Source organism: Sminthopsis crassicaudata, chromosome 1 (genome assembly GCF_048593235.1).
Source record: "Sminthopsis crassicaudata isolate SCR6 chromosome 1, ASM4859323v1, whole genome shotgun sequence".
Taxonomy (NCBI): Eukaryota; Metazoa; Chordata; class Mammalia; order Dasyuromorphia; family Dasyuridae; genus Sminthopsis; species Sminthopsis crassicaudata.
In genome coordinates this window covers 141,924,561-141,948,783 of record NC_133617.1, presented here as the reverse complement: position 1 = coordinate 141,948,783, position 24,223 = coordinate 141,924,561, and the positions used below count along the sequence as shown (strand labels likewise).

Here is a 24,223-nt window from a genome sequence, read left to right as displayed (position 1 = left end):
CCCCTACCCATGAACTGAATACAGACAGCTAAATTCATATGTATTTATGGCTTATTAATTCCCATGTACAGAGCAAAAGAAATTCTGTTTTAAGTATGGGGTAAGGAGGGCAAATACAGAAGTCCTTCATAAGTGACTACTGAATAGAGTATCATCTGAAGACCTTAAATGGAATAAATGTTTCAAGTACATTGATTTAATATTCATAACATGTGTTATCATTACCATGGTATTTTAGTAGATTACAACCTAGTAGCCATCATTTTAGCATTTATTAAACAAGTCATGGATATAAGAGGATACAGCCATGTAGATAATGTACATTAAACTCTCGGTTCCTTCTGTCCTCTAAATTTTGAGAATTCAGAGTTTTTCTGGATTAGGGCAGGTTCCAGCCACCCGCTTCCATTTGGATTTACCTCTGGAAATTTAGCATGGTGTAGGGCTTGTTTCAGTCTCAACAAGGGGTGGCTCAGTTTCAAGGTTGTACTCCTCATTGTAATCTTCTCAAAGACCAATCTACGGAACCACATCAAACCTAATTTCCTGGTGGGCTGTGGTACTAAGTTGATTTCTAGAGGCTGCCTCAGAAGCTGAAGTCAGTCTGGAATGGGATAGAAGCACATCAAATTTCTGTAAACTCACTAGTGAGATGATTGTGGGGCTCCTACATATGAACAGGGGTATGAAGAATGACTTCCTCATGGTCAATTTTATTTGATCTGTGTTGTCTGTGGCTTCACTTCACTGACTCACAGAATGTTCCAAACTATAGAATGTGTTCAATGCTGGGCAAAACATCCAGTGGCACTTTTAGAAAATTTACATCCTAAATCAGTTTCTGAATAACAAATACAAGAAGAGTATTCACAAGATAGAACACCAAAAGTATTTCAAGATTTCACTCAAAACTATTTAAAATAATATATCATCAGCATCAAAGGATGCAGAATGACAGAAATAGAAATGGCTTTAGAATTAGGTCATATGCATGGAAGTGCTCAGTTTAAACGATATCAAAAGTTGGCCCCTTTTTCTGATAGTTCTATTAGCTTCATAGTTATGATGAAGGGAATGATATATGTGCCTGAGTCTTTTGGTCCAATTCTATAGTAAATTGATATTCTTCTCTCTATTCTTGGAAATTGAGCATATTATGAATCTCAAGGTCTCTCTGAAAACAAGTCATTGCTGAGGGATTTACAGCATAAAAATTCTCTCTGTGAAACTATTTGCAGATGATAAGAGCACTACTTCTGACACCTACTTATTTCTTTCATTTTTTTCATACAGAATTCCTGGTTTGTTGTATTTAAGTTTGTCTTTACTACAAGTGGCAAAATTTAATCTACTTTATGTGTGTGTCTCTAACAAGTAAAATATGCAAATTTACATATATATTCCTTGTTATTCACTATAGATCTGGACCAGATATTTAAGACTGTCGGTAGGTGGGGGGATTGGGTTGGAATTTGGAGGAACAGAGACAAGGAGTTGGAAAAGATATCAAGAAAGAGTTGGGAAAACATACTGTTCAATGGAGAAAGTAATTAATAATACTAGAAAGACCACATACCATGTACTAGGTAGACTCCCTTTTGGGTGCTACATTCTATGAAGAACATAAACAAGTTGTAGTATAGGTATATTAGGGAGATCTGGATAATGACAGAGACTAGAGAACATGTCTTATGAATATTGGTTTAAAAAAATCAGTGTTTACCGTAGAAACGAGAAGACTTGGGAGATATCGTAGTAGTCTTCAGATATTTGAAGGACTATTATGTGAAAAGGAATTGAATATTTTCTTTAGATTTAGAGGACAGACCAAGAAGTAAAAAGTGGAAACTGCAGAATAAGTGATATGAACCTTACTGAGGAAAAGCTTTATATCACTTCAGATTTACAAACATATAATGAGCTATCCCTGGAAACGATGCATTTTTTTCCCTTATCTGGAAACCTTCAAGTAGAGGTTTAGAAACCTTTGGGGTATGTATGTGGTACAAGATAGACTAGAGAGCAACTCACAGATTGCATGATTCTGATTTGGAATATTAATTGCTGACATTGATAGCAGTCTTAAACATTCTTCTAATTGGAATAAGTATACAGAAAGATATAGCTAAGGAGCTGGACCTTTGATTTCATTGGTGGACAATGCCCAGCACTACCTTAGGGAACTGCCCAGAAGCGAATTAGTGACTTGCTCAGGCTCTCACAGCCAATATAGATCAGATATGGAATTTACATGCTTGTTTTCCTGCCTCCAAGCCCAATCTTTTTATCTATTGTGCCATGTTATCTCTCATAATATAGTCAAGATTTTTGAGAGTTTTTATAGTTAAGAGAAAGAGCCTGAGATTTGGAATCAGAGAAAATGAATTCAAATCCCAGCTCTGTAATTTGCTACATTCTTCATTACTTCATTCATAAAATTCATGGATATCAAGTGAGAACTATTCTAGTTCTTCCATTTTGTTGTTGGAAAGAAAGCTTTGATTGGTAAAGATTTCATTCTTATCTTGATCCCTGTAATTTCTTTTTTTTGTTGTTGTTGTTTTTTTTCTGAGGATGGGGTTAAGTGACTTGCCCAGGGTCACACAGCTAGGAAGTATTAAGTGTCTGAGACCAGATTTGAACTCAGGTCCTCCTGAATTCAAGGCTGGTGCTCTATCCACTGCGCCACCCAGCTGTCCTGATCCCTGTAATTTCAACACAGAGGTCTATGTTTTAGGCTTTGGAGCCCAGCAAAAAAAGTTTCTCCAATATGACTTGGAAAAGCAGCTCATATCCTCTATAAGTTTTCTTTTCTATAAGATAAAAATCCTGAGGTCCTTCAGCCACTTTCCAAAACCACACCTGCGAGTGAAATATACCAATGGATCAAACTGTCAAGTACCACATGTGGTCCCATACAAAGATATAAAGTAAATAATTTGATTTTCTTATGAATCTCATAAACCAACTCTCAATGCAACTTCAGAAAAACAGTTCCAGAACTAATTTAAATAATGTCAGTGTAGTTGAAGTTAGAAGTGAATGTAGTCAACCAAGGGGATAACTATAAAAGGGGAAATCCTCCCTTAGAGAACAATAGCTGTCATGTATGTAGCACTTTTTAGAAAATTATTTGTTTCTCAATGAACATGTCCTTATTTAGCTTTCCAATTTGGTGAGGTCTGATTAGTGCAGGGTCTTTTTAATCCTTTTCGGTAAAATGAAGAACTTGGACTAGGTGGTTGCAAAAATCCCAAGTCTGAATATCTGCTCCTTTGATGAGAAAACCATGGTCAAGTGACATTAATTAAACAGCACACCTACAGTTAAACAAATATTAATGAGATTTGAATTTAGGCCATCTTACTTCATATTCAGCATTCTTATTCTAACTTTTTGATTTCTTTCTTTTGAGTTAATGTGTTTTGGGGTGATTAAAAATTTTTTTTTGATTAAGTAACTTGTAATATTTTAGTACATTGCTCAAAGATGAAAGCCCTTCTAAAAATAATTATCATCTACAAGCTGTAGGGTTTTTTTTTCTCCCCAAGATACTTTTCAGTGGAGGAAATACTCAAAGAAAAAAAGCACAGTTGTCATCATCCTCTTCACTATGCTAATTGTAATTCCCCCACCCCCCCGAAATGTGTGTGTATATATATATATATATATATATATATATATATATATATATATATATATATATATATATATATATATCCTCTTAGAGTAGATTATCTACCCATAGCTTTATTTAACATAAGTAACTCAGATTTCACCAGACGGTAATAGCTTTAGTTACTTTCGTTATTAGAGAAAAGTTTAAACTGACAAAGTAAAAGAGCTACATGTCTCAATTTCCATTCCTGGCTACTAGCCACTCATTCTATTTTCCCATTTTTTTTTTAATGAAAGACAGTAAATTAAGCTGGTATTTGAATTGTTTTATCCATGATTGTTTGGAGATTAAGCCAATAAAGCAATAACCTTGTTATTTGAGGTGCTTTTCATTTTGACTTTGTTGGTATATAAGATTTGTCTGATCTTCATAACCACTCAAACGAAAAACACTTATATATAGCTTATTAACAACTTTTTGAGCATATTTTTTCTTTATACAGAGGACACTTGATATAGACCAAAAACTCTGTTGTTTTTACGATGAAATCATCTGATCACAATAAACCTTGCTGAAAATCTTGTTGTTTTTCATCAAAATAATAAAAAGCAATCCTATTTCTAAATGTGGTATAATTAATGTTATTCTGCCAAGTAAAAACTTCAGGTAAACATTAGCAAGTACATGATAAGTTCACAAGGTTTTCACAAGTTACATTAAGAACATTATTTTCTCAAAATCAAACTATTTGTAAGTGCATGGCCTTTGTTATATTCACTTTTGAACAATCAGAGAGACAGTATGCTATAGTGAATAAATAGAGAGCTAACTGGTCTCAATGCCAGAAAGGCCTGAGTTCACTTGTGACACATAGTAACTGTGAGGTCCTTTACACATTAGTGCTTTTTCCAACTCTCTTAAATGGTAAGTTTCAGAGAAGGTACTGACTTGCATTGATAATTCCTTACCTAGAAATCTTAGTGGATTTACAGATCATGCTTCTATGCTAGTCCGAATCTTTGGATAATTAAAATTAAATTAAATTTGACTAAAAATGATAAACCAGCATTTGAGTTTTATACTGTAATAAATTCATCCTAAAATGCTAAATTTGTACTTATTGAAATAATCTGATTTATTTCACAAATATTAGAATTTAAGTCAATATAAACCCAAATATGATGATTTCAAGAAGAAAAGTTTTAAAAGATATTTATCTTATTAATAGGTTCCATTCTAAATGAGAAGGTAAATTGAATGTTCTGAAACTGAAAATCAAATAAATGCTGACTTATGAAGCTTGACTTGATATAAAGCATTCATTTTCCCCCAAATCCATGATGAGTTAAGTATTGTGAGTACAGTTACTGTATTCATACTGTCCAAGTAAGACTGCCCATAAAGCCTTATTTGATGGAGGGAAGTTTGTCAGATCCAGACTAATCAATAAACGAATAAAATAGCAGACTCATTATAGAATTTGGCACACTAATGAATATCATGAAATTAATTAATGTAGGGAAAAACAAAGTCAATAAGAAATTTGCTCTGTATATTCTTTATGAAAAATGAATAAGAAGGAAGGAAGGAAGGAAAAGGAAGGGAGAGAAAGAAAGTAAAAAAGAAAGAGAAAAGGAGAAAGGAAAAGGAAGAAAACAGGCTAAATTAAATTGTCTTTTTCAAGTTAGCTTATAAAAAGGAAAGGACTAAATTTGATTTTCCTTTTTAGGATTGAAAAGTATTTTTTTCTCCTTAAAATATAGAATTCAGTAATAGCCATTTCCACCTAAAATACTATAGAAAGATTTATTTTTTAACAAGATCACTTCTATTGATTCTTTATTTGTTCTATTAACCATCAAATTTGGGGAAATGATAGCATACTATGATAGCAAGGTTATTGTAAAATTTCCCTCCTTAATTCAGCTCCTTCAGTTCCAGGTGTCAGAAAACCAATAGGCCTTTGTACTTAAGGGTTCACAGATTTATTATTTTAAATAGATTGCATTGCTTATTAGAATGCAAGAGTAGAGAATTAAACTCATGTGGTTTTATAATTAATGTGTTTCGTATTTTAATTGAGTTATCTTTGTTTTCTTTATATCTTCCCAATCTTTCTCTAAACATTGAAATACAATAGAAACCTCTCTCCTACTTTATTCTAAGAAGATGATGTATACAAAAATTGAGTCTTTTACCACACTTAGAATATATATGACTTGGTTAATGAATAAGTTAACAATTTTTACAATGTACAAATAAAAGTGAGAATCTTATATGAGATGGCAGTTCCTTTTTTTGTATTCTTATCTTGACCTCACTACAGAAGGAGTTTTAGAAGAAAAGGTGCAACTAGAAAATCTTGCTTTAAATCATTTCTGCTTTCAAATGTGTTTTGGAAAATGAAGTATATTTCTAAAATTTTTCAAGTCTACGCTTTATTTGGAATTTGCCATTGGACTTTGAATGTGTTCATTTTAGATAATTATGCAGTTCATCTACTTGATATAGATATATCAGTAAAATATTAACTCTTGTAGAGTTTATAATATGTATACCTTCATGTAAATCTTAATAACACTTTGTTTTTACTTGTTTATTTAAAAGAAAAAGATAGCTTGTCTAGATAGCTAAAACTTCACTATAATGATGTAGAAGGCCAGAAAATGATGGCATTGACTAGGCTTGTCATGTCAAGCTTTTGATATTTTCATTTGTTCAGTTGTATAAGAGAGCATGATTGGATTGGGGGTATATATGAAACAACACTCCTTTTTATAATATATTTTTCCTGTATTAGCATGTAATTCATGCATCCTCTCTTTGTTGTGATCACATTTTCTATAAAAATTTACAGGTCCCATTTTTCATTGAAATTTAATTTGGGGAATGTTTAATTGAAAGCTTCTTGGCAAACAGACTTAATCAGACTTTTTAAAGCACTAAAGAAACAAATGCTGACACGCTGGTGAGAAAATATAGAAACCTGAACCAAGTTAACAAAGGCAAAATTGTTTATTCTTATAAATCTGGACTCAGTGAATCTTTCCAGGGCTACTTTAAAAATAAACACCCTCAACCAGTATTCATTTGAAAAGCTATTTAGGGGTAGTTAGGTGCAGTGGATAGAAAATCAGCCCTGAAGTCAGGGGGGGTGCCCCGAGTTCAAATTTGGCCTCAGATACTTAATACTCTCTAGCTGTGTGATCCTGGGCAAGTTACTTAACCCCAATTGCCTCATGCACAAAAAAAGGGGGGGGGGACTATTTAAATTATGCAAAGCTTTCATTTTTCACTTTGGTAATTTTACTACTGCAAAATATATGCTTTTGCCATGCTTTGACCTAATTATGACTTATCTCTATCCTATATTGCTTGCTATTCCACATATTTGAGTGTACTCTGAATCAATTCATTATCCTTCAAAACTTAAGAAATAAACCTAATTAATATATTGTTCTTGACCTACAAGGTTGTCCATTCTTACCTTCAGCAGCAGCATTATGTTGTTACAGCTGAATTAGTTATATAAATTATTTGTATAGACCCTGCTATCTGCCTGGCACTGTGCTAACCATTTTACAAATTTTATCTCACTTGATCCTCACAACAACCCTGGGAGGTAGGTACAGTTATTATCTTCAATTCAGAGTTGAAAAAACTGAGGCAGATTGAGGTTAAGTGACTTGCCTGGGTCATACAATCTGTAAGTGAGGTTAGATAGGTGGTCCAGCACTTTGTTCACTTCTCCTCTAGCTGCCTGGCCAGATTGAAAATCTTTAAATATCTAGTTCAGGGGAGCAGACCATTGAAAGTTCTTACACTGAGTAGTAACAGGGTCAAATCTCTGCCTAGGAAGCTGGTAGGGGCAGCTGGGTGGACAAGAGGAGAGTGAAAGGGGCTGCGGTCCAGGTCGGAGATAAAAGGCATTGACTCTAAAGATAAAAAGGAGACAGTTGAGGAGTGCAGTAGAGGAGTCATTAATCATGATGGAGGATTGCTTATGAATGAGAAGAGCAAAGGGTGAGAGAAGCCTCCAAGAGGTCCAGACCTATGATTTTTTTCCAGGCCAGAGCTTTAAATGAAGACCTTATCCCCACACAAATTGTCACCTTCTCTGTGACTCATTGTCTTTGAAAACTGGTTGGACTGAATAATTTCTCATGGCAAATATATGTCAAAAGCAGACAAGAGAATATATGAAGGCTTCTAGAGAAGGCAGCTCTGCAGAGCACTTGTGTGTTATGTAAGAACTACCTGTATACCCTGGTTCTTCTTCATCACTTCATTCCTTGTTAGATATCATTTAAGAAATGTTGAATGATTCAAGTCAGCTTTATAGGAGGTCTCCTCCACTTGAGTATCCCAGAGATCTGTAATTGGACCAGTGACATTAATGAGGTCAGAGATGGCATGCTTATCACATTTTCAGGTAGCTGATAGCTAATGCTGGTTGTCAGAATCAGGATCTCCAGAGACTTTGGTAGGCTTTGAAATGAACTCAATGAGACTCAAATAGGAATTAATATTAAATATCTTGGACATTCAGAAAACCAACTTCACAATTAGGGAAGCCTGGTTAGATAAGACTTAGTCTGAAAAAATATATAAGGATTTTAGTGGCCTGTAAGTATTATGTGACAAGAAGAAAAAAACATTATCTTACGTTGAATTAAGAGAGGGATAACTTCTAGAAATAAGAAAGTAATAGTCTCATTGTATTGTACATCCTGATCAGAACACTTCCAGAGTAATGTTTTAAGTGCTTGGCATGACATTTCGAGGATTGGGAAACCAGGATAATGAAGGACCTTGAATTCCAGATCATATGAGGATCAGTTAAGGTAGCATATAAGGTGGAGAATTAAGGTATATGTGATAAAGGTATTAGAATATTTGAAGGATTCTTGTAAAAGGATTAGACTTAATCTGTTGGGCCACAGATATAGAACCAAAATAATAAATGGAAGTTGAAAAGAGGATAATTTTAAGATTGCACAAATTAAAAAAAACAAAACAAAACAAAAAAACATTTTCAACAATTAGAGCTTATTCTTACCTGCCTTGAAAGTTGATGAATCTGAAGGTCTTCAAGAAGAATGTCGATAATCATTTATTGAGATTCCTTTCAGGTTAACTAAAAGGCCATCACTCACTTGTTTCCAGCTGTATAAATCTGTCATTCTCAGGTTTTGTTTATTCATAAGTATAACTAAACAAGAAAGATGCCATCAATTGGATGAAATCAGACTGCATTCTCTTTTATTAACCTAGCAATTGATTACTGAGCTGTCAAAATATGTTCCAAAATATATACAGAAGTCCTTATCCTTCAAGAGTCAATAGAATTCTGGTAGTATTTTAGAGCCAAGATCTGTATTGAAATCTTCAAGTGCAACAGTCAAAATGTCAAAAAAAAAATTCAAGTATCTTTATTAATTTATTGCTTCTAGCCAGATACCTTGAGTAATAAACTTAGTAAGGAAGTAGAAACAACATTGAAGGCAAAAATCATCGAAAATTCAATATATACTTTTGGTTATTTTAGTGTGGGCCTTTCATTGATTTGGAGAAATTCTGAGGTAAAATTTACTGCATCCTCACAGATGAGCATGTTTCAAAGGCCAGATCTCTCTTACTCCCCAAGACCAACTTTCCATTCCCTATGCCAAAGTTGTTCCATTTAGTTGTATTAACCATTTTCGTTTAATGTGTCTTGCATAAACTGGACAGATAATAGTTTATTGAATTGAATTGTAATTATTTCTTTGGAACACAGATTTTATCATGTCATCCTCCTGTTCAGAAGTCTTTGACAACTCCCCATGACCGAGAATATAAAGTACAAACTCCTTAACCTGTCATTTAGGATGCTTTACAGAATCTGATCTGAATCCATTATCTGCCTGTGTGATCTTAAGAAGTTGTTAATTCTTGTGGTTAACTTATCACCTTTCTCACCTGCAAAATGAAAAAGTTAAACTAGACTACCCCATAATAGACACTTAATAAAATGCTTGTTGGTTATTGAAGGAAACATTTGCTCTTCCTCTTGCCTAGAATACCTCACCACTTTGTAGCACTATTCCTGGCACATAGTAAATAATTAACAAATGACCATTAATTGATTTCTGGATACCTTCATCCCCATCTTCTCCTCTATTTTATTAACCAAAATTCTGGTCATTCTTTTGAACCTAGTTAAAAATCTTACTTTTTATATGAAAGTCTCCTAATGTGGTCTTCTTGGAACTGCTATAGGACTTATATCTGTATCACTCCAAAGATATGTACCATATTCTATATGATATCATAGGTATGATATGTACTTTAAATTCCTTCTCAAAAACTGTCAATAGAATAGCAGCTGTCCTCCAAAACTTGAAAAGCTTTCAGTACAAAGTCTAATAACCTATCCCTTCCCTTCCATTGTTAATATTTTCTGCTTCTTTAAAACAACTTGTATTTACTTCTATTTGTACATTTTGTATCCTTTCCATGACCTATTACTACTACCAGCTCTTTAAGGGCAAAGATTTGTTCTTATAATTGTTATCTATCTGGCACTAGCACCAGACCAGTTGCTTAATAAAATGTTGGTTGAATAAAAATGAATTAAAAGTTTTCTCTAATTTTTATCATTCTTTGTAATAACTTTTTTATAATTAGTTACTTTTATGATTTCTTCCCAATTAATATATGAGCTTCTTGAGAACATGGACCACGTTTTTGTCTTTCTTTGTAGTTCTAGCTCTTAGCACAGTACCTAGCACATAAGAGGTACTTAATGCATACTTGTGGTCTGATAGTATGCATATATGTCTTCACATTCTTAAAAAGGACATTATGCTGCTTTTTACTGTTTTTGCTAAATTTATTAGCCAACACAATTCTACTCAAAAATTATAAATGGAACAAGTGATGCTTTTTCATACCATCTTTATTTTATTATATTTCCATCCTTACCAAAGTAAACTAAAATATCTAAATATTTCTCTTCAAGCTCAGTAGAGGAGAACATTGATTAAAAAACATATCTAAAGCTGTCATCAGTTTGCTTATATGTGATGACATTTTGCATATTGAAATTTGCAGTTATTAAAATCATATAGCAAGGTTGTGACGGTTGTGTTAAAGTAGAAGGTGCACATATAGAAGTGATTTACACATGCCTATTTCATGCTGTGTGGGGATTCTAGCATATGGAATTCAATGGCTAACAGTGTATGTACCATGCAATACTATATACTTAGGACAGAATTTTAAGGGCTTCTTTTCCAAAAGAGTTTGGATGCTCAATATGTTCAATGCAGGGTACCTTACTGAGCACTTAGATTAGTTGAAGGACTTGGGGGATTTGATTTGGGTTTTTAAGAAATTTACCAATCCAAGAAAGTTCATGATGTGCAATTTTTTTCAACCTGGGTAAAAATGTGGATGTCAATAAGTAACCCCCCTTTTCTCATTCTGTGTAATTTAGCTCTAATTAACCTCTGGAAATAAGGTTTATATTACTAGATATACAGAATTGGAATAGGCTGGAGAATGGTTTGAAATTTTGCCACCCAATTTTATTGTTATGGCATTTTCTCAGAAAACAATTTACAAAAGCTACTATTACACTACAAACTGAACATTTAATATAAAATATAATTTATTACATACTTTGTTCCGCCAAATGTTTTAATTATTGAATTTTCAAATAATATTGAAGACATATTTTTTTCTTTTGTAAAATTTTTAATTAGTAAGTCTCTTAACTAGAATATAATGTGAATATTGTGCATCTGTTACCAAGAGAACTAGAGCCTTCTTGTAATGGGACATTTGTGAACTTCTGTATACAGCTTGTGGTTCATTCCATAAATATTTGTGGATCTTCTGATGTCCCTTCTGGGATTTTATCTGTGACCAATTTAAACCACAGCTCTTGAAAGACTTTGTCAATTGTTGAATATTTCAACCATTTCTTTTTTTTTTTAGACATTTTCTATATCTTTTTTTAGTTCAGTCATACAATTTATTGCAAATTCACAGTGTTTATTGGGGCCCAAAAGCTAATAGCATAGGAAAGTACCTAGTTTTTAGATTTTATTTCTTTTCTTAGGACAAAAGTATATAATATAAAGAAAACTCTTGATGATATTAGCAAACTGTCATCAAGGCAACCTGAATATATATATTTTGTAGGATATTAATAACAGATATATGTCCCTCTTAAGATAGTTTATTTTCTATTTAAATTTAGGAAGATAGAAACTAATTGAATTTTTCTCTTAAAATAATTGTTGATAGGATTTTTCTAGGGATATATGTAAAATGTGGTTTTTGTTTGTTTCTCCCTTATGTGTAAAAATTTTCAAAAAGCTGCTGTTCTCCATCTCCCAGTATTTCTCTATAGTCCTATTATTAGCACAAAGCAAAGGGAGCAGCAACAGAAGTGGTTATACATTTTTCATTTTAGAGTAAGCTCATGAGGCAATCTAATTTACCTTATATAAATTCATTTTAAAATCAATTCCTCATAAATATTTAGTTCCTAAAGATGAGATACAAGTGTGAAAACTCTTTGAAAACTATAACTCTACAAATATAAGTTATAGTTATGTTTCTTTAAAGGCAAAAGCTAATTATGGGACTTTAGCATTTAACACAGAATTTCTTTAAAAACATCATAGGCTACATAAAACCTGTTATATTCAATTCATTATCACTAAGAAAATTATTTTTTATTATAATACATAAAGATGAGCATATTATTGGTGATGTCAAAGCATTATTTTAGCGTCACCGCCAAAGTTCTGTTACTAAATCCTTAATTCTAGATGGAATTTTAGGAGAGCCCTTCGGCTGATTTGCTGGCACCACTGGAAAGCAGAATTATTGTATATATGTCACAAAACCTCTCCAAATTTTAATTTCTTTTGAGTTTTAGGTTAACTACTTATTAGCTAGTCATTTCAAAGACATTCTTAAGTTCCTACCATGTTTCAGTATATGGAGGCAAAAATTTAATAGTTCCTGTCCTCAGAAGCTTCCATTCCTTTAGGAATCACAATGTATGTGCACACATGCACATATACATACAGATAGATATAGATTTAAATAGATATATACAAAATATGTATGCACATATACATATACAAATTGTATATATATATATATATATATATGTGTGTGTGTGTGTGTATACAGATACAGATCCATATATACAAATTAAAATTGTAACCTACATATAGTCAACACAAAGCCTATACTAATTTCTCATAAAAATGTTAGCATGCTGCTGAATGATTATGTGGTAGACTTTGAGAGTTTAAATGCTCCAAACATGGGTAAAATCTAGTAGAAATTAAACAACACTATTATGTTTGTGTGAACAATAAAATATATAGAGGATTCACTTTTATCAAGTTTTTCCTATAAGTATATGAATGAATCATAGCTTTTAAAACTTCAGGTCTTGCACTGTCTCCTGAATGTACTTTGTAGTTTTTCCTGTGGCTAAGCATATGTATTTTAATGCTAAACCACAGTTAGATGGAAAGATGGGATGTATATGGTTCCCAAAAGTGGTGTGAAAATTAAATTATTAGACTTTAGCAACATTGTTTATACTTATTCTTCCTTCCCCCTCCTTTAATCTTTGATCCCATTCTGAATTTTCCTTTCATATGAAAAATGGAAAACACTAATATATCTTTAAATAGCTGTCATTTTGGTATTTGGCAGGGCATGTTTAGTATGTGGGGATGTTATAGTACTAATCCTATAATATGTAGTGTTTGGTTGCAAATAACCTCTTTTTAGCAAGTTGAGAGATATCAAACCTGTTTGTTATTTGGAGTAACTTGCCTAAAAGCTTTATTTGAAAACACCTTTGGCTGAATGAATCCTTGTCATGTTCTTTAGCTGATCTAGTGTGAAGGCTTTGGGTTTAAATTTGGCACTCAGAGAGTTATGGTGTATTCTGTGGCTTCCTGTGGCAGGATGTAGGTTTCTAAGAATATGTTTCTACTTTCTGCCAAAAGCTACCTCAATAACAGTGCTGAAAATGACTCTTAAGTCCTACTGGCATGGATTTTGGAATGTTATATCAACTATATTTAACCCTTTTTAATGATGCTTTTGTTATTTTCCTCTAGAAACTTATAATACTTTAGAAAAGATTGCCAATGAATAAAGTTGCATAACGTGCCATATTGCTGTTAATAAATTCTAGAAAATAGCATTTTATACATCTTTAAGACATATACATAAGGGTATTTATTGTGTAATTATCCTTATGATAGTTGATGTATTATGGATTATTACTGGATATAGCAGTAAAAATGTAATTACAGGGGATTTTATTATCATCTTTGTTTATTTAATCTTATCATTTCACAAGAAGTCAGAGTAATAGGAAGAGTAGAGTATTATTATCAAAAGTCCTCACAGGAACTTGTTTACAAAATTAAGGTAAGAACCTTGCAGACATCCATCTTGTTCCAGAAATACTAGAACATTTGTGGAGTCAGTCACAATGCTTTTTACAAAGAAGAGTTTGCGATATGGGAAAAGGCGGGAGGAGGTTGCTGTCATCAGCAACAGTGACTCGAACTGAACTTATAAAATCACTTAAATTTCATTTAAAATAAAAATGTGGTTGAGAATATGTTCTCTTTAATAAGACTTCTCCAAAGCAATAATTAAGGTAATTATTAATTTGAAAGTTCATGAATACATATCTTTTTATCACTTTTTAGAAATACCTTGATTAAAGCACTTTAAGTATACTGAATAAAAACAAGTCACTCCAGGTATATGACTTTATATCATATATGTACGTATGTGTATGTATGACAATACACAAGGAATACAGAAGAAAGTTATGAAAAAGAAGGCTTTATTGGGCAGTTTACATACTGACCTTGTCACTCCATAGTTTCTCTTTAAGAAATGTGAGATATATAAAGAATTCCTTCCATACATTCTTCACACCACCTCTCTTTCTAAAAACAAAAGAAAAATATTTATAATATAATTGGGACATCTCATAAAGATGTAGAATTAGTAAAGTAATCATTTGATGTAAAGGTGCAGGTTTAAATTGTGGTTTCTCAAATTAAAATTTGAGAGCAATCTTATTTTTTATTATGTAGAAACTTCTGAATTTTACTTTTCCGATTTAAAGAATATTCTTAAAATCAATTGATGGAGCATCACTTGATATATAGGAAGCCATAAAAAATTTCAAAGATCACACATTTCATTGTTTGTTTTTCCAAATGAAGAAGCTGAGACTCAGGGGTTTAGTGACTTGCTTATGATTAAAGTTTACAAATGCCAGAGTTGTTGCTGTAACCCATGTCTTTCTAACTTTGTATCCAGCACACTAGTCATTAAGCAAAATTACCTTATATGCAAAACTCATTTTGACATATTAAATTTAAATTACCCATTAACAATAAGTCAGTAAGAAGTAATTATTAGATATATGGCTAAACAGTAAAATATTTCTTTTAGTGAAAATTTTCAAAAAAGGCTACACATTTTAAAGTGTCCTTCCTTTCTGTTAGACCTTTTTTTTTTTTTTCTTACCTGTATACTTGGTCAATCTGGTGCCTCTGCCAAATTTTAACATATTTTAAAGCAACATTAAAGCTTTTTTTTTATAAAACAAAATTACTTTGACCGCTTGGATGAAGATTTTTTTAATTAAAAACTCATCTGACAATAGCATTCTTGTTGATTTATAACTTCATTAATCACAACTTTATATTAAAGTAAAAATCTAAATGCATTTAGGAAAAAACTAACCTATGCTCCCTATAAAAGGTGTTTTGTTTTGGGTTTTTTTTTTTTTAGTTTTTTAAGTTGCTTACTGAAAAACAGATCCAGAATATAATAAAATGGAACTCTTCACTACATCATGAGTCCTTGCTAAGTTTGTGCCAGGTTTAGTTATCATTTAATACATATATGGAGCTGCATTGTCATGGATGCCTCTATGTGACAGTGTAGTTGAGGATGAGATAGATGTGCCGAATAAAAATTGTGTCCACGATGATGGCATTTTCCACATTGCCACTACTCCTTACTTGTATTGACTGGCATCCAGGTATGGGTTTGATAAACTGACACAACAGTGAAAAGAATCCCTGTCCCATGTCAGCTTATCAAACACACTCTGGACACTTCGTCCACTGACACTTTTCACTGAATTCTTTCCTACATGTGAAGTCTAAAGTGCAGATCTGTCATCTTGAGGCTTCTGAGTTCAGTGAAACGCAACCTCAGCATTTCCAGGTGATTTTAAAGAACACCTGATAAGACTGAGGTATTGTACCACAGAACTGTTTGCATCTTCCAGCAACTAGAGAAAAAATATGAAAATCTCATCCAATTACAGAAAAAAACATTGTTCAGTTTGGCAACTAGTAAGAAATACCTTAGAAAATAAACATTTCATATTATGTCCCAACACTAAGTTGACAATTTATGTTAAACTGTTTCTACTATATAACAAAAAAGGCAAAAGTACTAAATATATATTTTGATCTTTTCTTCTTATTTCATTATTTCATCTCATAAGACCAATTTCTAATTAGCATTCACTCTGAGCTTGTCCCAAAAATGTAATTCAATCAACTCTATTTAAATATTGCATACATTTTTCTTCTAAGAAATATCAATCACCCTTACTCATGTAGATACATCTTCTGTACAGTGCTTCTAGTCAATACATTTTAAGTAAAATGATAACTTAATTAGAATTTTTGGACCCATTAGCCCTAAATATTTTCCTTGTACTTTTTGTTCAATTTAATTACATTCATTCAGTAATAAATAAAATATTCAAATCAGCCTATAAAAGCAGAAGAATCTGATGCCTATGCTATCCTATATCACTGGACAGTGGATTTTTTTCATAGTATCTTCTTTTTAAAAAACTGTGTCAGCAAAAAATTACATTACCTTATCATTGGAGAACCATTTCTGTGTTGAAAATAAGGAGATAATATATTAGTGCCGTGTAGAAGTGGTTCAGCTTAATTTGGAAACATTTCTGTATGCAGGGGCTTTTTGAGCAAGGGAACACTTTTAAATGTGTCTGGTCACCTCACAGGATATGTAGAGTATTTCCTGCCAGTAGGATTAGAGGAAGGAAGCACAAGGCCAAAATGTTTGATGTGTGATGTGCTGTAATTCCTTTCATGTGTTCAATGGCTTTTATATGATGATCAGTATACTGCTACCAATTGTGACCATAGTGTGGTCCAGTTCATACAAACTGACCTTCCATAATGTAGTGACAATAGCTATACTTAGCAGCACTAATATAATTAGAGGTAAAACTCCCTTTTAAAATTTCCCTTCTTTCACATTTTTTTAGTAATAATAATAGTAAAGTAATAATCTTGACAATATTGGAACCTGTGGAAGTTATCATTAGATTTAAGAGGCTGCTTGGGTCTGCACTAATATGAGCACTAATATTTCTGGAAATATTATCTCCTGCTCAAATGATTTCAATGGTAATTTAAAGATCAAGAAGAAAGACTAACTCTGAAATATAGTTGTTTTTGGATGTTTGGCAAGAAATGTGTTATTGATGAAACAAACCTATATCAGCATTAGTAGGTAAAAATATAATACCTTAACTTTTATAGAATAAAATGTGAACTTTGGATAAGTACTTCAGTAATTTTTCTATAATCACAGTTTATGGGAAGGTGGGAAATAATAAACTGGCTGGGATTTAGAAGTTTTTTTTTTTTCTAAGTATCAAACTTTAATTTTAGAAAAATAGTGCTGTTATAGCAATCATATCCTTCATACTTCTATTCCATGATATTTTCCTTTTTTACACCTTTTAATCTTCCTATCTTTGCATAATTATTTCCTTTAGCTACATCTAAAATTATATATTTTATAATGTGTTTCATAATATATATTATTTATATTTTTAGTAGGTCCTACTATCTCACAAGTTTGATGTGATGATCAATCATGAACTAATTTTTGTAAAACTGCTTAGCAGAATGCATGGCACATAGTAGGTAACCTAAAATGTTTTCCTTTCCCTTTATAATTATTTTTCCTTAGATCTTTACAAATATTAGTTTCAATATGATTTATGCATGCCTATTAATTTTTTAGAACTTGATGGTGATAGATCTAGAAGAAAAAATTCCCAAATAATTTATGTATACTGGCTGAAAGAAAGAAAAACTTTAACTTTTGCTTATTTACAGTTATGAAGTATACCCAGATTTTTGAAATTGCATTTTTCCTTTGTAGTACTGGCACAGAATATGCAATGGTATATGTTGTATATATTTATATTTATGTTATCATCACACACAGTATTTTACATATATTTTGTTTATATGTATGTGTATAATGTTTTTATCTGATATTTCATCTTTCTGTGGAGATACCAATATTTAAATTCCCTTCAATGATAAAGATGGCATTCATCTATAAATTATAGTCTTAGAGAATTGCAAGGGTACTGAGAAATTAAGTAATCTAACCATTATCACATAGCAAGGAGGTAAGTCTTAAAGGTAAGTCTTAAATCCAGGACTTCCTAATTCCATGGTCACACCTCTAAATACCATGACATGGCTTCCTGTATATAACCATAGATATTGAGGCAGCTAGGGCCTATACAGTCAGGGAGATTCATCTTTTTTGATTTTAAATCTGGTCTCAGACATTTAGCTGTGTGACTCTGGGCAGATCATTTAACCCAGTTTGCCTCAGTGTCCTCATCTGTAAAATGAGGCAAACCAAGAAAACGCCAAATGGGGTCACAAAGAGTTGGACATAACTGAAACAACTGAACCAACAGCATGCTTATTTAGACATATTTGCCATGACATAAGAACAAATTCTTTGCATTTTATCTGAAATAAAATTAAATAGCTTATATTTATTTTTGGCACATTTTTTATTATTATAGGAAATGAGTGCAAATAATGTATATTTTCCATCTTTTACAGTTTTTTGTCCTTTTATTTTTAAGAAAAATTTTGAACATAAAGAAAAATTTTACATCATGAAATATTAAAGAATTTATTATTATTCATTCATATTCTTTGCATTTTCACAATATTTATTACATCTGCTTTTGTTTCATCTTATAAGAATGTGTTTCACAGAATATGAAAGTTTGGTTCTCATCACCACAGCCCAATTCACATGGCAAGTCATGACATATGTTATTAATATTGAATATCTGAATAGCCATAATAAGGAATCCATTACTGTGTAACTTTTAATGTATTAACATACTGCTAGTTGAAAAGTGAAATTATAGTTTTTAAGTGACATTGCACAGTAGGGATTATTCCTGATGTCCCTATTCATTGAACTTTGTTTAGAGCTAAATATACTGTAATATTTTTGCTTCACTTAATAACATTGGTTAGCAAGAAGATTTTAAAATATACAAGTTTGTGTAAAAATATAATTTGTGTATAATTCTAATTTAATATAAATGTGCTAATAAAACAATACAATGAATAACAAATATTTTAGATTTGCTTGATTTTTTTTTTCTCCGTTCAGGAATCAGTGTTAAATATGAGAATTAGAGAAAGATTAGTAACACAATTGTATTTTTAAAAAGATATAGAGTAATGAATATGATATATTTATAGTTCAGGAAATTAACGAAAGAAAAAAATGACATCAGAGTAGATATGATTTTATAATGTTTTTTTTTTAAACCTCAACTCATATGCCCTACATATGAACACATAAATTTTTATTTGAAATCAGGGCCCCTGTATTATATATGTGAAGGTGTGAAGAATCTTCAACCCCATCCTCAGTACTCCCACTGTTGGATCCCATGAACCTCTTTCTCTTTGGGTTATAATATCTAAATCAGTAGGATATTTTTTAGTTGCTCTTTTCTCCTCAGACTCCTGATTTAAGACCAATCCTGACAATTTAAAGAACGCTTATCTTGGCAAACAATTTTCTAAATCAATTGTATATATGTGCTTGCACGTGTGTATGTGTGTTTGTGTTTCTTCTGAGGCAGCTAGATATCTTATTTGCTTTTGGATTTGTTTTGTATCCAAACTCAAAATATTTGAGTGTCCTGAATTTTGTGTGTGTGGTCTCAAATCCTTAGTTAAGAGTAACGTTAATTCCCTGTTTGTTTTCTTTTAATTGCTTATTTTTTTCTTCTATTACAATTTGTTTACAGTTTACAGGGTTATTATAGCATGGAAGCAAAAATGCTAAAGGTTAAACATTTTCACTATCATTTTGTTTCTAAAAATGGCACAGTATATGTTATTAAATTGTGTTGTTTTTAAGTCTCGATGTTCTTTATAGTCTCTGTTGTTTAAATATAGCTTAGGGAAAAATCCAGTGGAAATTTATTTGTATATTGCATTGTATACTAACAAAATTTCACCACAGATATATAAACATTCATGATTAATTGTTATTTCACCATTTTTTGAGATAAGATTAGATGATATCAATCTTGGTTACTGATTCAATTAATTTTATAAAATAGCTATTTTTTGAGATAAGATTGATAAACTTCTAAAATTGTACTAGAAAAATTTCATGCAATATTTTACTCATGATGACCCTCTCTCATGAGACCCAACTTAATTTAATACCTATCTGTTTCGAAAAATATATCTTTTGTTTATTCATTGTACCTCTAACAGTACACATCATTTTTACATACTTAGAAGTATTATCTATTAGATACTTTAGAAAGTTCTGATGTTGGTCATGAAATTGTTAGAAGCTTTTCAATACCTTCTTTTAAGACTTAAAAAGGAGTTTTTGCTATTGAATGAACCACTTGGAAAAATCAAACTTTCAAACCAATTAAATTTATTTTGAGAAAAATATTTTCTATTGTAACCCTTCCAAACTTTCAATTCCTTAGAAACACTGAATGTATGAATTCTAAAGTCTACTAAATCATTTCTTGACTTGTGAGATATTTCATAAAAGAAGTGGTCTTTCTTTTTTAACATCTTAATCCCATTTCAAGTACATATAACAGTATGAAGTCAAAGGACTGTATCCATATGCTAAAGTATGAAGACAATTTTTCCCTCTTATTACTATTAGATTCCATGAATTACTTCATAGGCTTTTTTATTAGCATCAAAATCAATATTATATTTTTTGCTTGCTCTTTCCTTTTGACTCTCAACTCACTTAATTATTTGAATATGAAGAGTGTGGAATACTTTGAATATGAAGAGTAGGAAATCTCTACAACTTATCTAAAAATATCCATATCCTACTTGAAGACTCCCTAGTAATAGGAAACCTACTTGTTCCACATTGAGACATCTCTGATTGTTGGCGAATCTGTCCTTACAGCAAACCTTAATCTGCATCTTGGCAACTTCTACCCAGGGCTCCTTGTTCTATCCTCAGGGGTCAAGCAGAACAAGACTAATCCATCTTCAGCCTGATTATCCCTTTAAGTACTTGAAGATAGTGTATCACATTCCCTTCTAAGTTTTTTGTTCTCCTGGCGGAAAATCTCTAGCTCTCTCCATGCCCCTGCCTCAAGTCTGTTTTCTGTAAAATTCATTATCCACACAACTGCTAAAATTATATTCTTAAAGCACAGGTCTGACAATTATGCCAGCTTAATTGTTAGTAAACTTCAGTAGCACTTTCATAATGACAATAGCTAAACTTTATATGTCATTTAACATTTGCATTCTCATCTTTATGCCCAATTCCCTCAACCTATTTTAAGTGTTTTCACTTCTGGTCATCTTACTATGGCTGTTCAGCACTTCCTCAATATATTTCTTTTAACCAGAATGGAATAATGTAATACAGGTATAACATAACCAACATAGAGAACAGTAGTCCATCACTTCTTTCCTTCTGAACATTATATTTATCTTAATGTAGGTATCTTCTTTTGCACAGAAAAAGTGGTTGGAGAAGTGTGCTTTATGTTAGACTTTTGAATCCCATTGAACCTATTATCTGCTCACATTTCCTCTTCTTTTTTTCCCCCACATAAAATATTTAGTTTCGATACATTCTGCTATTGTATAGTTGATTTTTTTTATATCAAGTATAGAATTTTATATTCATTTAAATATTTAATAATTTAATTTTTAATTTAATAATTTAATATTTAATAAATAAATATTCATTTAAATTATTATCTCCTTCTAGCTTGTTGAAATCTTTTTAATATTAACATAAAGTGTGTTAACTATCCTCTAAACTTTGCATGTTTTGTAAACTTGGTAAACCTGCCATCTATTTATGACATGTCATTTCTATTAGATTTTCATTCCCCAGAAGGCTGATGCTGTCAGGTTTTTTTGGTTTGTTTTTGTTTTTGTTTTTGTTTTTGTTTTTGTTTTTTTGTTTTTTTGGTTTTAGCATAAAATCTGACATAGAAATAATTTAGTAAATGTTTGTTACATTGGATTAAATTGGTAAACATTTTGAATAGAACAGAGTCAAAGACATAATCCTATGAATCCCATATAGTCTGCTACCAGATTCACACTCACCAGTTTATCAACAACCTCCTTTGGATCTAGATATTTAAACAGTTCAGCTACCAGGGGTTCTCAAACTATGGCCAGCAGGCCAGATACAGCTGCTGAGGATGTTTATGTGGCCCCTCCAGGCTATGGCAAATGGCCTGAGGGGTGGAGACAGGATGTGAGTTTTTGTTTTTACTAGAGTCCAGCCCTCCCACAGTCTGAGGGACAGTGAACTGGCCCCCTACTTAAAAAGTTTGAGGACCACTGAGCTAAACCATTCAGCTAAAATTTCTCTCATCTTATGCATGATTTCATAATTTTGTATAATTCCTTGTAGAAATCTAGGTCTGATATGTCTATGTAATTCTACTGGTTTACAAACTAGTCTAGCATTTCATATCAAAAAATGAAATAAAATAGTCTTGACTAACTTTTTTTTTTTTTTTTTTTTTTATGAAATAAATCATGTTATCCATGATAGTCAGCTTTCTCCCTTTCTGAGCTTAACCCATGGTGCAGAACCAAAAATCTGTTTACATGAACTAGATTTAATGTTGGAGATATTTAAAGGGACAATTTTGCAGAATTCTAAAAGTTTGTGGATATTTTTGCAGAGTGAAAAAATCATCCCTATACATATTTATTTTCTAAGACATATGCAGTGTACAACTTAGTTATCCCAACTGTTATAGGTTTTACCGATTTATATGGAGCAGTTTTATAACTAGTATTCAAATGAGTGAGATAATGATGAAGGTGGTAATAAAATCTCACATATATATATATATATCATATATGATATACTTATATATTAAACATGTCAGAACACCTTCCTTACAACAATCTTGTCAGGTGAGACATTTATAGATGAATCAAGTCACACAATAAAATTCCTTTAAAAGACTTATTTATATAAGACATTTGATTAACAAATTTCTAGATCTTGGGATCTTTTTTCCAGCTTATCCTGTGCACTATAATCAGATTACTTTTCCTAAAAACTTCTGAATTTTCAAATAAATGCAAGGGAACATAAATATCTACAATGTGCACAGAATGGTCCTAGATAATAAAGGAGCATAAGACATGTTGCCCTAGTTGGATTTACAATCTAGCAGGAAAAATAGGATGTGTATAATACCAATATGAATCAAGGTAAAATCATAATAGAGTCAATATAGTGTTATTTAAAGTAAAATTTAAAAAGCATAATTTCCAGAGTGAGAAATGGAGGAATTCTCATTGGATGATGGATAGAATTTCAAAAGGGAGAAATTGAGGAACAGAACAAGATCAATCCAGAGCAAAGGCAAGCAAGCAAGAAAGTAAACGTTATATACAGGGATATAGGGATAAATCTTATTTGGCTGGAAGATATGTGTAATGCAGAGGATGTATGATATGGAGGAATGGAGACTAAGCAGCAAGAAGTTTAGATTGAATCCAAATTTTGCATCTGAATTCTATATAATCTTGGACATGACATTTGACCTATCTCTGCCTTAGTATCTACTCTTTAAAATGAAAGGGCTAGACTGCCTTTCTTTAAAGTCCAGTTCAAATTCTAATATTCAATGATATCACAATTCTAAGATTATTAACTTTGTGATGATTTAAAAGATTAGAGAAGGTTGGAATAAAGAAATCTTGATTCTGATTCAGTATTTCTCCATTGTCTGTTGATTCAATAGCCTGACTTCCCTTTTTTTAATGTCCTCAGTGACATATAAAACAATTGTTTACATTTGTTTTTAAAATTTTGAATTATTTTCCCCCTTCCTCCTCATACCCCAATTGAGAAGGCCCATGTGAAGTTATGCAAAACATTTCCATAAAAATCATGTTGCAAAAGATAATAGATTCCCCCTGCCCCCCCCCCAAAAAAAAAAGAGAGAGAGAGAGAAATCTTTGATTAAAAAAAGTTTTTTGAAAAGCATGCTTCATTCTATATTCAGACACAATCAGTTCTTTCTCTGGGTATGGATATCTTTTTTCATCATAAGTCCTGAGTGGTCTTGAATCATTGTATTGCTGAGAATAATAAAGTCATTAACAGCTGGTCATCCTACAACTTTGCTTTCACTGTATACAGTACATT

The 24,223-nt window shown here is 31.8% G+C and overlaps 1 protein-coding gene and 1 long non-coding RNA gene across 9 annotated transcripts in view; one reads left to right on the top strand and one right to left on the bottom strand.

Moving 5' to 3' along the window:
* Window positions 1-24,223, top strand: part of VPS13B (vacuolar protein sorting 13 homolog B) — a 973,300-nt gene that overhangs the window by 534,653 nt on the left and 414,424 nt on the right. The gene's annotated exons all lie outside the window — the stretch shown is intronic.
* On the bottom strand, window positions 104-16,664 carry LOC141543364 (uncharacterized). The gene is made up of 5 exons (XR_012482423.1): window positions 16,580-16,664; window positions 14,532-14,613; window positions 8,679-8,831; window positions 7,877-7,992; window positions 104-604 (listed from the first exon to the last, which is right to left on the bottom strand). It is a non-coding gene; the product is annotated as an uncharacterized LOC141543364 (long non-coding RNA).